Source organism: Carcharodon carcharias, chromosome 12 (genome assembly GCF_017639515.1).
Source record: "Carcharodon carcharias isolate sCarCar2 chromosome 12, sCarCar2.pri, whole genome shotgun sequence".
Lineage (NCBI taxonomy): Eukaryota > Metazoa > Chordata > Chondrichthyes > Lamniformes > Lamnidae > Carcharodon > Carcharodon carcharias.
Window position 1 is genome coordinate 111,206,249 of NC_054478.1, and position 14,520 is coordinate 111,220,768.

Genomic DNA, 14,520 nt, shown 5'->3' on the forward strand with positions numbered 1-14,520 from the left:
GTGAACAGCAAGGTGATTTTCCTGACCAAAGTTTATCTATATCTCAAAAAAAATCAACAATGCACAAATCAGCTATTATGACAACACTGACTACTCTGTAAAAGCAACTAATGACCGTGAAGCACTACCTTAACGTAAATATATTTTTCCACTGCTAGGTTTTAAACCTGCAAAATTATCTAGGAACTTCAAGCTGCTTAAAACAGAATGTTTGAAAACACATTTTCCAAACAGGTAAACTGGACTTGGACATTTTGGTTGGAATTTAAATGCATTTGCCTTTATTAAAAAAAAATACCTTAAGCTACATTTATATTGCCATTTCTTTAATTACGAAAAAGTAGTTTTAGTCCATATTATATGTATGTGTGGTAGGATCACTCTGAAAATGACCAAATGAACACAAGCATATGTAAGCTTAAAATGTGGAATATATTTGCAAGCTGATGTATGCCCCAGATTGGAAGTAAAACAAAACTGCTTTATTCATTGCAATATCTAAAAACTACTCTCCATCTTCTTGATCACCAGAAAGCATTGCATACAAAACAATATATAACAAATGCACATCCAAATCAGATTAAAAAGACCTGCCAGAAGATTTGCAAAGGTCAGGACAACGAGCTTATTTTCAAAACGACTTGATTCCATAATGGGAAGATGCTGAGATACTCTAGAAGCACGAAATGAATTGGCCTGAAGTACTACATTCATTGTGATTTGGGCAGCAAATAAACCTTTTACTCAAAGAGAGAGAGATTCTGGTCCTTCAATAGAAAATTCTGCATTATGAATTTTCTGTAACAAGTAAATGCATTCATTATTTTAACAATATCAAGAACAAGGGAGTAATGACATATCTGGACAATCAGCTATGGTGCAATGATAAATTCAAAATCCTACTGATGAGAGTAAATTAGCTTGGAATGGGTGTGAAGATTGGGGGATAGCGAGAGAAATTGAACATAGACAAATGTTGAATTCATCCAAACCATTTGTCATTGTCTTACCATGTTACACCACACAAATACACTCAAAAATCTATTTCACTTAAAGTATTCCATATACACCTGTACAAGAGGGAAAACTATCAACATACTTTTGTTACCTCAATCCAAGCTATATTGTTTACCTAAAATCTATTCACTAGTGCTTCTGGTAAAGGTAAGCTGTCGTAACATTTTCTGTATACTACAGGGCCTAACATTAGTTTTCACTGACTCTCAATTTAACTAGCATTCAACATCCAAGACTATCGAGTTGCAGGAGGAATACTTCTTTGGTTTAAAATCTGTAGCAAAATCATAAATGTGTTGACAAAAAATGAATTTGTGATATAAGGATAACTATCACCTCGGTTTCTCAATTCTTAGGAAATGGTTGGGGTTGGGGGAGGGTGGAAAGAGATAGCCATTTGACCTCTCAAGCCTGCTCTGCTATTCTATATGGTCATGGCTGATTTATTTTAATTCTTTCATGGGATGTGGGCATCATTGGAAATGCCAGCACTTGTTGCCCATCCCTAATTGCCCTTAAATGAGTGGCTTGTTAGGCCATTTCTGAGGGCAGTTAGGGGTCAACCTCATTGCTGTGGGTCTGGAGTCACATGTAAGCCAAACCAGGCCAGGATGGCAGATTTCCTTCCCTGAAGGGCATTAGTGAACAATTTGGGTTTAGAATGGGTTTTTGGATGATAGTTTCATGGTCACCATTACTTAGAATAGTTTGCAATTCCAGATTTTAATTGAATTTAAATTCCAACAGCTGCCATGATGGGATTTCAACCAGCAGCCCCACAGCATTAGTCTGGGCCTTTGGATTAATAGCCCAGTGACGTTACCACTGTGTCACCAGCCGCCACCCCACCACCATTCATATCTTTACTAAGAATTAGAAAACAAGGAAAAAAATGCAAATGAAACACAAGAAAATCAAAATATTTACAATAAGATTCTTTGTATAAAATTTTTTTAGATTTTTCTAACATTAATTCCTTTGTAATGTCTTAATTTCTCTAGAACTTGTAATACCACTATTTCAAAATATTCCCAAAAGCATTGTTAAAAAGATGGTCAAATGCATCAAAAGGTGCCTTGCAAGTAATGGACATCTCACAGTAAACTGCACGTTAAACAAAGGAGACAATGGAAGAGAAGTAGCTTCTTTGCAGATTGAGCTGAATCTGTATCCTAGATATGTTAAATGCTAAACTGTTTAGGATTTAAGTGTTGAAGGCAATTGAAACATTTTAATACTTTTAGTACTTACATTTTTCACATTTAAATTTTATACCAATGAAAAATGTGTTTTTATAAGACTGCTCAAAAGCCCTGTACAAGTTTATTATCACATGCAGTGCTTTAATATATTGACTATGTCATGCAGAGTTCTAATTTAACATAGGCTGACCAGAGGGTAGGAAATAAAGGATGCCAAATCATTGATAAAATCAACTTTTCTTGCATTCTATTTTTTAAACAAAGTTTCCTGGTTGCAAGAAACAAGCTACTAAATGAAATCTGGTTTCTCAGGTCTATCTCCTTGGTAGGAAACACTGACTTTGGATGTCAGGTAAACCTTCCTATTAATTTTTGGATTGCTGTTCTTCTGTGGTATTGCATAAGGCAAGTCAGAGTAAGGACAGTTCTGTGACATGCATTAAGCATATCATGGTGATGCTAGTTCTGCGATAATTCACAAGACATCTCATAGTAAGACCAGTTCTGCAACTTGCATAAAACATGGTAGTGAGACCAGCTCTACAGTTATGCACAAAACATGTAACAGTGAGTGTCGCTTGCCTGAAGCTGATAAATAAAAAAAGGATGCTAGCGCTTTGAACTTTTCATATTCTAAAAAACCTGAAGAAAGATAATGGTAATCCACCAAGAGTAAAGGGTGTTGGGACAGAAGGAGGAGAGATAAACCCAAAACTGTGTAGATTAAAAAAAGAACAAAAAATTACTGGAAAAATGTTACTTCTACTCTTCACTCTCTGGTAACCACAAACATGACATGATTTAGGTCACAGTACAAAAAGAAAAGAATATCTGGAAGTTTCTTTCACATGCCTCCTTCCTAAATAACCTACATGTGTGTTAGCTTAATAAGGTTAAGGTCATATTTTCAGATCTTACATTTTTTGAGAAATCTTTATCTACATGGCGTAGTCATATAATGATAGGACAAAGGCATCATAGAGCATCACAGCACCATTGTGCTGCACCATTGTTAGGGCCTGCATTTATGCTCACCATTTCCTCAAGGTGAATTATCAATTTCAGATTTATCATCATGACAATGCTCTAATTTGAAGGTTAAGCAATTCCTCACAGGGAGGAGTGTCATCTGGCAACTCATGTATCCAGTGAGTGGTCCTTCGACTAGAAACATTACATGCTATGAGGAGATCAAGAAGGTAAGCAGCGAGAAAGTGAAACCAATTTTAAAAATTTCTTTGATCCTAAGAATATATTGCATATAATATCAATTTATATTTGCTAGATGTACCTAACATTTTTTCAGGAATTCTAATTGCTTTGTACAGTTGTATTACATTTACAACACCTGCATTTATAAAGTTCCTTTAATGTAATAAAAGATTCCTAGGTGCTTCACAGGAGCATTATCAAACACAATCTGACAAAAATTTCTAAATGTATTAACCTTTCATTGTGGCATCTTGCTTCATACTGCCAAATAATCAAAATGTCAACGGAATCTAAGCTTTTCAAATATAAAAAGAAAAACGTACAGGTACAGATACAGTAGCCAACATATGCCAGCATCACTACCTCATGATGCTAAACTCAGTCCACTTAAAAACTACATGCTCTATTTTCTCCCCTCCAGAGTGTTGTGCTTAGATTCTGATCACAATGTTTACATGTTTGAAAAAGAAAAATCATAGGAAAGTGTATAAGGTTTCACCAGGAGCTTTCACATTCAGCTGAATCAAGATCTTTTGATGCTATTCAAATCACTGAGCGGGTAGCAATTGTACCGGTTATTGGGCAGCTAACACATTGCAATATTTAAATTTTACATAAGTTTTCATGCACAGATCTTGAAAAGCAAGATATGTAACAAGAAATATTTGTCAGTATTTTGAAATAATAAGTCATACTGACATGGGGAATGTAGACTTACCTTATTAAAAACAGACAGCAAACTGTGGCAGTCTGCACTTTGGATTTTTTTCTTCATGTAGAACGTCATTTTAAAAGTCAGAGGGAATTGGATTTCTATTGTTCATTTCACTCTGTCGCAACACAAATCTGAACAACTGGAAGAAGAGGGTGAAGGTTTTAAGATTTTTTTTTCTGCTAGCTTTCTCCCCTCCTGCTCTCCAGACTCTGGTGCACTTGCCCAAACGGCCATTCCCGAGGCTACTCGAGCACTGGGCACATCACAGCCAGACTCAGCCTTAACCTCACCTTATGGCCAAAGTGCATTTTCCAGCAGGGGTCACTGAACAGTAAGCAGCAACACAGACAATTCTATCATTTTTAAATGGTTGGTTTCAGAGCCCATGGATTGTCTTTACTGCTAACCGAACTAAATTCAGACAACTCAGCACTGACCAGGTGGGACATACTTTGTCATTATGGTTTATTTATACCCCGTCTTATTCAGCTGAACCATCAAGGGAAGCAATGAAAATGTTAGCTTCAAACTCTTGTACATTTATTTTGTTTGATAAAATAGGCATAGACACAAAGGACATTTTAGTGAACAAAAGCTAACTTTATCCAAGCCGAGTAGTGCTAGTTTAATAAAGTCTGAAATATTACATAGAAAAAGTGTACTTATAATTTGCGTGCAGATGGGTATTACCAAAGAGCTGTTTTTTCTGTAATACATCAAAATACCTTTGCCTCTCAAATTTTATTTCACAATTATCCAGACATTATATCTTTAGGAAAATACTGCAAGGAAACAAAAGTACAGCCAAAAATATTAAAAACTGGAAATGCAAAGGTAGTCTCTCAGTGTCTGACAATTTATGTTAGTATTTCATCTGATGCAAGGTTTCAACGTAAAACCTTAATGATCTTTTTCTCATACTTTAATTTCAGTTGCTGGGATGGGTGTCTGTTAATACCAAGTATAGAATAACACAAATACATGCCTTTTGAATGGGAGGAGTTAATACTCAGGCCTTTCGATATCTATGCATAATCATTTAGATGACATTCTACACTAGATATTCAGACATCTAAGTTTGCAGTTTTTAAAATCCCCTCATTTCCACACGAGCCAAAAGAATAAAAAGCCATGTCACAAAATATTAATGTAAGCCACGAGATCAAGACACTCTCTAGTATGAGGGCCACTAGCTACTGAAAATCACTCAACTGACAATTTAAATGCCTGTGGCTAAAAAGCTATTAAACAAAAGGTCACACTTCTCATAAATCAACTGGGCCTCTACTACAGCTTTTTTAAAAAATATAAAATAAGAAAATGTCTTAATATACTGCTTAATATACTGATTTGAGCAGCAAGATGTAAAATAAATTGGAAGCCGCCATTTTGTAACAAAGTGGACAGACCATCACAAGGACTGCTGATAAATTGAATGGAACACTGAAAAAGCAAGTGCTCTAGCATATGTGATGAACTTTCTTGGTGGCAGAGTTTTGCACAGTAAATGAGATCTCAGCAATACAAACTATGAATATCTAACTGGAAAAATCAATTTCATCTGACCAACATGAGATTTCTATTATGAATCTTAACCTTTATCACTCCACAGAAAAGAAAACAAAGTTCTGTTAATTCTGTAAACCAAACCTTTGCAGACTCTCTCAGATTTCAACCACCTATTCTTCCAGCCTCAATCTTAAAACGCTATGGTCAACAATGAATTTGACATTCACTCGAGGGTTTTCGGTGACATCATGCTGATCAATCTTTGTGATTTACTCCTGAATACTAAAAAAGGCCATTGTTAATCTGGAGGCCAATATTACATCATCAGAAATCCATCTATTTTAGGCTGTAATTCGATCGTTGCCATTTGTTTAGGCTGGTGACACCTAATTAAGACAGGTTTGAACACGTTAGGAAATTAATCTGGATTTCCGGTTTTAAATCCAAAATTCAGGTTCTTAACCGTACAACCAATTTTATATATTACACAAGTGAACATAGTAGATTCAGATGTTAACCATCATCACCTGGAGGGGGCCGCTTAGGGATCTTTGGTTCAAACTGGCCTAATTCTGCCCTGGACCAATACAGTTGAATTAGAAATAACTTTGAAATAGTCAAAACCTTTTGCAGCATTAAAACTCCAGCTTCAACTCTAGTATTACAGAATGGAACAATTAATCAATATTTGCTGAATTATATAGCATTTTCCAACTGCTAATTATCAATTCTGAACTCGAGGAACGGGAACTATGTAAAGTTTATAGGGTCGGCCACTATTTATGTCCTAGGTTCTGGGATTGGATGATCCCAGTAGTTTATAAACATTTTACAGAAAAGCTTCAGACCAAGTTGGCTTCATAACAGTCCATTTTACTCATCTGTTTTTTAATACAACACTGGAAGTAAAATACCCATGTTGAGTTTATAACCCTCTGTCCATGGGTTTCCTTAAGAACTGCGGTAACATTGTGCTGTTGCACAATGTGTAACTTTTAGCTACGTTCAGACGAGCTCTCACAACTTGTCACATATACAATTATCAACTTGCGGGGGGGGGATATGTTTGAGGTTTCCGTATCTCTCAACACGCTGACTTTTAAAAAAAACAAAATGTCTTAAAATCGACACACAAGAAATCAAGAGATTGACGTGCGAATAGGACGCTGCAGAGCCAAGTGCGCTTTATAGGGCGTGAGAGAGAGAGAGAAAGAGAAATGCCGCTGCAGACTTGGACAGGGTATGAGTGGCATTTACCTCCAAGGCTGGGGCAGTGTAGCCGGCGCCCGCTCGTGTCGTGCCCTCCGCCTGGACGAGGGGGGCGCTTCGGCAGCACAGCCCGAGTGACAGGGGCGAGGTGCAGGCGATGGCTTCGCAAAAGGCGCCAGGCTCCCTCTCCCACACCTCCCTCTACAACCCAAACACCGCGCTACACCTTTCACTGCCAACCATTCAGGCAGGCAAACAATAACCACTTCCCCCCACCCCCACCCCCCCCAAAAAAAAGTCTGATTAAAAACAAACACACTTGCATTTCCACAAGCGGCGCTGCTTCATCCCTCCCTCTCTTTAATTCTTATCTACTCACCTCACACCCGGCTCCAGTTCTTCTTTCCGCAATAAACAAGAGTTATCAAGCTGTAATCTTTCTTCCTTTTTTAAAAAAAAAATTATCAGAGAGTCGACGATGAGAGGATTAGCTCCGTGACCGGTCAGTGCAAAGACAAAATGTTCTCTCCCTTTTTTTTACTTTTATTTAAATGTAGCCGAAGATTCTCTTGGTGTTTTGCTTGTAGGACAGGAGTTTCTGATCACTGCTGTTGGGAGCGCGCTCTGTCCAAGATGCTCGTGCCCGCTCGACGGGGGCGCGCGGCAGAGAGCGAGCCGGAAGCCTCCCGCTCGCCGTTCCCGGCGGTATCGGCGCGCTGTCGGTAGACAGCAGTGAAAGCACAAACAGTGAAGCTGGAGCGGGGAGTTTGCTGGAAGATGCAGGAACGCGGCCACAACGTGAATGTCCGCTGCTCATCCGATCCTGTCATCTCAAGGGACTTTTTTTCCAGGCAGCTTTCAACGCTTCCCAAACACTATATAAATTAAAGACTTGTATTTAGATAGGGCTTTTCCAGCTCTCAGGTGGGTTCAAAGCGCCTTTACAGCCAGTGAAATATGTAGTGAACTGCTGTACCCAGGACAGTAATTTGCGCACAGCAAGATCCCACAACAGCCATTATTCAGTTGGCATTAAGGTTTGTTCGAAAAAAGTTTGCCCATTTCCAGTAAGTCTAGCGGGGTTGAGTGTCCGGCTCACTACTGCAGTCTGGTGGATTTCATGCCAGCGCGGATGTTGGTTGGAAGGTAAATCTTTGCCATACACTCTTTTCACTGGGAATTGTCCCTCTTTCCACCAACAGCAGCCAATTGTTACTTGCAGTTTTTATATTTGTCGTTAAATCACTCATTGCGGACGATGGAAAGGATTGGTGATTTTAGCGCCAAGTAGAGCGCAAAACTATCCAGACATCCGTCTCTTTCCAGTTTTCCCCGATTACAGCAGAAATAAACATTAACACACGTGGAACGGGCGCCGACAACCTGCATGTTGCATTTCTGATGCTATAGACTTTCGCATACATCCCCCCCCCCCCCCAATTCGAGATAATTTAATCCTAATAAGTAAAACAGTAGCAACACGTGCTTGCCCGAAATCCTAACCTTTCGTAACATTGCAATGAAACGATTGTTTGCAAAACCCAGTTTTCGATACTGTTTCGCTGGAATATTGCTGCAGTATTAAACTGTTCCCCATCACAGAAATACAAAGTAAACAGAAGGATTGTCTTGGTTGCTATGACTTCATCTAAATGTAAACGATATATTTTGGGAAATGACGCCAACTGACATGACTACAGCCTTTTACACTTTCCAAAGTGCAGCAATGTAGCTGCAGAGGCCAGGGAAGTTTAAAAATACCGTAAGCTTGAAAAAACGAGTTTCGCTGCCTGCTCTTGCAAGGGGAATGCATCCACACTAATCAATCACATTTCCATCTGATTTCCGATTTCGAGGAGGAAGAGGGAAGCAATGTTGCATTCTAACACTTCCATCAGCTCTGTAAATTCAAATTGAAGTGACAGAATACATTGAGGCTGCAATCAAAAACAGGTTTATGGTGTCCGCGGCTGATGAATTTGCTGACGAGTTGCACTCACCTCCTGGCTCAGAGCCTCAGTGCTGCTACCTCACGGACAAGGATAACATAATTATCGAAACATAATTATTGAGAAATTAATACTCACAGTCACCTTGCAAAACAGTTTGGACTAATTTTGCGAGGTTAAGTATTTTTCTGTATTGGCAGTTATAGAAAAGTCCATATTAAACGTGGAGTTTAATCCCGAGAAATTATACCATTGTATGTGTGTCTATCAGCTTTCTATAAAGCATATTGTGTTCTGAGTGAAATTTAAACTTTTTTCGCTCGTAAACATAGCCTGGTACTCAAACTTGTAGGATTGAAGTAAAATTATTTACAATAGCCGTGGTGCATTGGTCTCAAGTAACTCCTGGCAGGGGGAGGGGAATGTTGCTGGAGGTAGTTATAAAATGGCTGAGGAACAATTTCTTAACATGGTACAGAATAACTATATATATTTTACCCATTCCACCGATGATCAAAATAGCGCTTTTACCGCTATTGCTCCTACAATTGGTCAACGCGCAATTCTTACATTTTGTTATTCTGCTTTTAACGTGCCTCTTTACTGCATTTACCTCGGGTTACCAACAACCTCCTTCCCAATTAGTTATTCGATAGTTTTTCATTTGTAATTATACGGTGAAGTTTTCGACCTGCAATTAAGTCTTTGGAAATGCTTCTTACCCTCCTGAACTGGTGACTTCCAATTACTATTTCGCAAATAATTCTAAAAATGCTATGTTTAATTGGTTATCAAATTAATTCGTGTTTCCTCAACTATCCATTGGCATTGCGAATGTCAACAATATACATTTATTTCCCAGGACATAAACATTTATTTTAAAGTCGGTTTAACTCAATTGGTATCACTGTTACCTGACTCACTCCAGGACTTGATTGAATCCTGAAATGTAACATTTCACTGCAGAAGTAAGGGAGTATTGCATTGTCTGAGGCACTGCTTTTTGGAGGATCAGACAATAAATTGGAGCCTGTCTGCCTGTTCAACTGAATGCATAAAATCCCTTTCCACTGTACAATGTTATCATGATGTCTTGAGTCAATATTTCTCCTGTCAACCAAATCCATCAAACGTGGGCCATTTGTCTCAGTTATGCAAATAGGTATGAAAAATGGTAGCCTAACAATGACTGTACTTAAGAATGTAATTAATAGGGTGTGAAATACTATAGAACATCCTATGAGGTGGGTTAGGAGGTTAATATAATTTAATTCCAGCATGTTTTAATGTTGATGTCTAGCGCATTTAGCAGAGGCATTCTGGGTTTTGGTGAGATCAAACCTGGAGAACTTTGTGCAATGAGATCACCTCGTATTCTTCTTAATTTCAGAGAGTAAAAGCCCAATTTACTCAGCCTCTCATCATAGGACAACTCACCTATCCCAGGAACCTAGTGGCCCTTCATTGAATAATTTCTAAGGCCAGTACATCCTTCCTTAGATATGGAAAATGATTTTTTTAAAAATTCATTCATGGGATGTGGGCTTCTCTGGCTGGGCCAGCATTTATTGCTCATCCCTAGTTGCTCACCACCACCTTCTCCAAGTTCCTGGGATAGGAGGGTTGTCCTATGATCAGACGCTGAGTACATTGGGCCTTTACTCTCTGAAATTTAGAATAAGAGGTAATCTCATTGGAACATATAAATTCTGAAGGCGTTTGACAGGATAGACAATAAGAGGTTGTTTTCCCCTGGCTGGGGAATCCAGAACACGGCACAGCCTCAGGATGATTATTTAGGACTGAGATGTAAACTTCAATCAAATCATCCCTCACTCTTCTAAACTCCAGTGGAAACAAGCTCAGTCTGTCCAACCTTTCCTCATAAGACAACCCACTCGTTCCCGGTATCAATCTAGTAAACCTCCTCTGAACTGCCTCCAATGCATTTACATCCTTCCTTAAATAAGGAGGCCAAAACTGCACACAGTATTCGAGGTGCGGTCTCACAATGTCCTGTATAACTGAAGCACAACATCCTTACTTTTATGTTCAATCCCTCTCATAATAAAGGATAGCATTCCATTAAGCCTTCTTTATTACTTGCTGTACCTGCATACTAACTTTTTGTGACTCATGTACTAGATCCCTCTGCACCTCAGTATTATGCAGCCATTCGTCATTTAAGTCATACTCTGCTTTTTTGTCCTTCCTGCCAAAGTGAACAACTTCACATTTTCCCATGTGAAACTTCATTTGCCAGATCTTTGCCCACTCACTCAACCTATCTATATCCACCTGCAACCTCTTTATGTCCTCTTCACAACATACTTTCCTATCTATCTTTGTGTCATCTACAAATCTAGGTGCCATGTCTTCACTCCCCTCATCTAAAACGTTGATGGAAATCATAAAATGTTGAAGCCCCAGCATAGAACCCTGTGGAACTCCATTCCTCACATCCTACCAATCTGAAAAAGACCTGTACTCTCTGCTTTCTGCTAGCCAGCCAATCTTCTATCTATGATAATATGTTACCCACTACACCATGCGCTTTAATTTAAGTAATAATCTTTGATTGTGGCACCTTATCAATTGCCTTCTGGAAATGCAAATACAGTACGTCTACTGGCTCTCACTGCACATGTTACTCCTTCAAAATACTCCAATAAATTGGTTAAACATGATTTTCCTTTCACAGAACCATGCTGACTCTCCCTAATTGCCTCGAGCTCTTCTAAATGCCCAGAGTCTAGCGAATTTTGGAAAATTAACACCAGTTCATCAACTACCTCATTAGCCACCTCTTTTAAGACCCTAGTATGTAGTCCATCGGGACCTGGAGACTTGTGAGCCTGCAGCTCCATCAATTTGCTTAGTACCGTTTCCCTGGTGATATCAATTTCACTAAGTTCCTTTCTCCTGTTTACCTCCTGATTTGCAGCTATTACTGGAATGTTGTTGTATCCTCTATAGTGAACACAGAAGCAAAATATTTGTTCATTTCTTCCGTCATTTCTTTATTGTCTACCATTAACTCCCTTTGTCACTCTAGAGGACCAATACTCACTTTACTTACTCTTTCCCTTTTTAAGAGCCTGTAGAAACTCTTGCTATCCATTTTTACATTTCTAGCTAGCTTCCTCTCATACTCTCTTTCTCCTGATTAATCTTTTATTCATTCTCTGCCGTTTTTTTATATTCTGTCCTGCCACTCAGTGGAGTTGTATGCTTTTTCCTTAAGTTTGATGTTTTCCTTAATGTCTCTAGTTAACCACAGATGGTGGGTCCTCCCTTTAGAATTTTTCTTTATAGTAGGAATGTACTTATTCTGAATACTCTTAAATAGCCCCTTAAATGTCTGCCATTGCTTCTATTGATCTATCCTCTCGCCTGCTTTGTCAGTTCACTTCAGCTAGCTCAGCTTTCACCCCCACATAGTTGTCCTTATTTAAGTTTAAGATACTAGTCTTAAACCCACTCTTCTCGCTTTCAAACTGGATGTAAAATTCAATCTTATTGTGGTTGCTGCTACCTAGGAGTGCCTTTTCTCTAAGATCATTACCAAATCTAATATAACCTGCTCTCTGGTTGCTTCCAGAACGTGCTGCTCTAAAAGACTATTTCAAAAGCATTCTAAGAACTCCTCATTCAGGCTACTACTGCCAATCTGATTTTTCCAGTTTATTTGTAGATTAAAATCACCCATGATCATTTTCATCCCTTTATCACAAGCACACAATATTTTCTCTTAAATGCTTTGACCTACACTGTGGCTACTGTTAAGGGGCCTGTAGACCACTCCCACTAGTGACTTTTTTTCCCCTGCTATTCCTCATCTCCACCCAAACCAATTCTACATCCTGATCTCCTGAACCAAGGTCATCTCTAATTCTTGCACCAATGCCCTATTTGATTAACAGTGCTACTCCTCTTCCTTTACCTAGCTTCCTATTCTCCTTGAATATCATGTACCCTTCAATATTAAGGATCCAATCTTTGTTGTCCTGCAGCCACATCTCCGTAATTGCTACCAGATCATATTTATTTACTTCAATGTGGGCCATCAATTCATTCACTTTGTTATGAATGCTACGTGCATTCAGATAGAGAGCCTTCAATTTTGTCACCTTTGTAACATCTAGACTTGACTGCTGATGTATTCTTTGGTTCTTTTCTCTCTGTCCCTTCCTGCCATTCTTTGACCCTCATTTCTCATATTACTATTTTGCTCTCCTGTCTTGACTCTACACCTTGAATTTCTACCTCTACCAAGCTTGATTCCTCACCCATCTTGTTTAGTTTAAAGTCCTCTCTACTTCCCTAGTTATGTAATTTGTAAGGACACTGGTCTTAGCACGGTTCAAGTGTAAACTGTCCCAACGGTACAGCCCCGACTTTCCCCAGTACTGATACCAGTGCTCCACAAACTGGAACCCACTTCTCCCACACCAGTCTTTGATCCACGCATTCATCTCTCTAATTTTATTTGCCCTATGCCAATTTGCACATGGCTCAGATAATATTCCAGAGATTATTACCTTTGAGGCTCTGCCTCTTAATTTGGTGCCTAGCTCCTCATACTGACTTTGCAGAATCTCTTTCCTAGTTCTACTTACGTCATTGGTACCTACATAAAGCATGAACACTTGATCCTCCTCCTCCCACTGCAAGTTCCTTTCCAGTCCTGAGCAGATATCCTGAACCATGACACTGGGCAGGCAATATTTCCATCTGGACTCCCACTCGTTGCTGCAGAGAAGTGTCAATCCCCCTCCCTATACTGTACCCTACTACCACTACATTCCTTTTTGCTCCCTCTGCTTGAATGGCTTCCTGTACCACAGTGCCATGGCCAGCCAGCTCATCCACCTTGCAGACTTCGCTTTCATCCACACAGCCTGTGAGCACCTCAGACCTATGTGACAATTGCAAAGCCTGAGGCTCCTCCACTACTGTCTGCTCGGTCCGATTACCTGCCTCACTGACAGTCATATCCTCCTGTCCCTCACTGTTGACCAAAACAGATGACCCTATTCTAATAGATGTGACTGTCTTCAGGAACAAAATATTCAGGTATTTCTCCCCACCCTTATGTTGCGCAGTGTCTGCATTTTGGCTTCCAGGTCAATAATCCTGATCCGAAATTCCTCAAGCTGCTTACGCTTTCTGCAGATGAGTTTGTCATGGATCGCCTTGACATCCAAAAGCTCCCATATCTCACAGCTGCAACATAACACCTGTCCCACCATTCTAATTTACGTTATTTAGTTAATTTACTTTAATTACTTTCTTCCTATGTATGGTACAATTTACTGTGTTTATTGAATGCTCGTACCACTAACAACTAAATGTTATGTGCTTCTTAACTCCAAGGTATGTGTTTTAGATGTTTTTTAAATTACTTCATTTTTATTGCTCTTTTTATGTTTATTGTTTAATTTTAACTTTAAAGTTTTCAAATTTTGGTTTATTATTTTAAAGTTTTGGTTCTTTTTATTTATAGATCTACCTTAACATGCCTATCCTAAGCTGGTTTCTCACACACTGGCCCTTAGACTGGCCAGTCAAGTTACTAACTTCCCAAGACATCACAATTGCTTTTTACTTTTTCCCAAACTACAGCCCCACAGCAGCTGAAACAGTGTGCTCCTCAGCTCCACTCCTCACTTGAATCCCCAGCCCATATTTATAGGCGCTCAGTTCG

General features: G+C 39.1%; 1 protein-coding gene across 7 annotated transcripts in view; it reads right to left on the bottom strand.

The window, feature by feature from the left end:
* LOC121284866 (diacylglycerol kinase beta) overlaps positions 1 to 7,515 on the bottom strand; it is a 695,944-nt gene extending 688,429 nt beyond the window's left edge. For 4 of the 7 annotated variants that reach the window (XM_041200703.1, XM_041200704.1, XM_041200698.1 and 1 more), the window contains exon 1: positions 6,913 to 7,006. The gene's annotated coding sequence lies outside the window, so the exon portion shown is untranslated. Of the gene's footprint in view, positions 1 to 6,912; positions 7,007 to 7,243 lie in introns of those variants that run through there. The other 3 variants (XM_041200699.1, XM_041200700.1, XM_041200702.1) reach the window with 2 other exon arrangements.
* Positions 7,516 to 14,520: the final 7,005 nt, after the last annotated feature.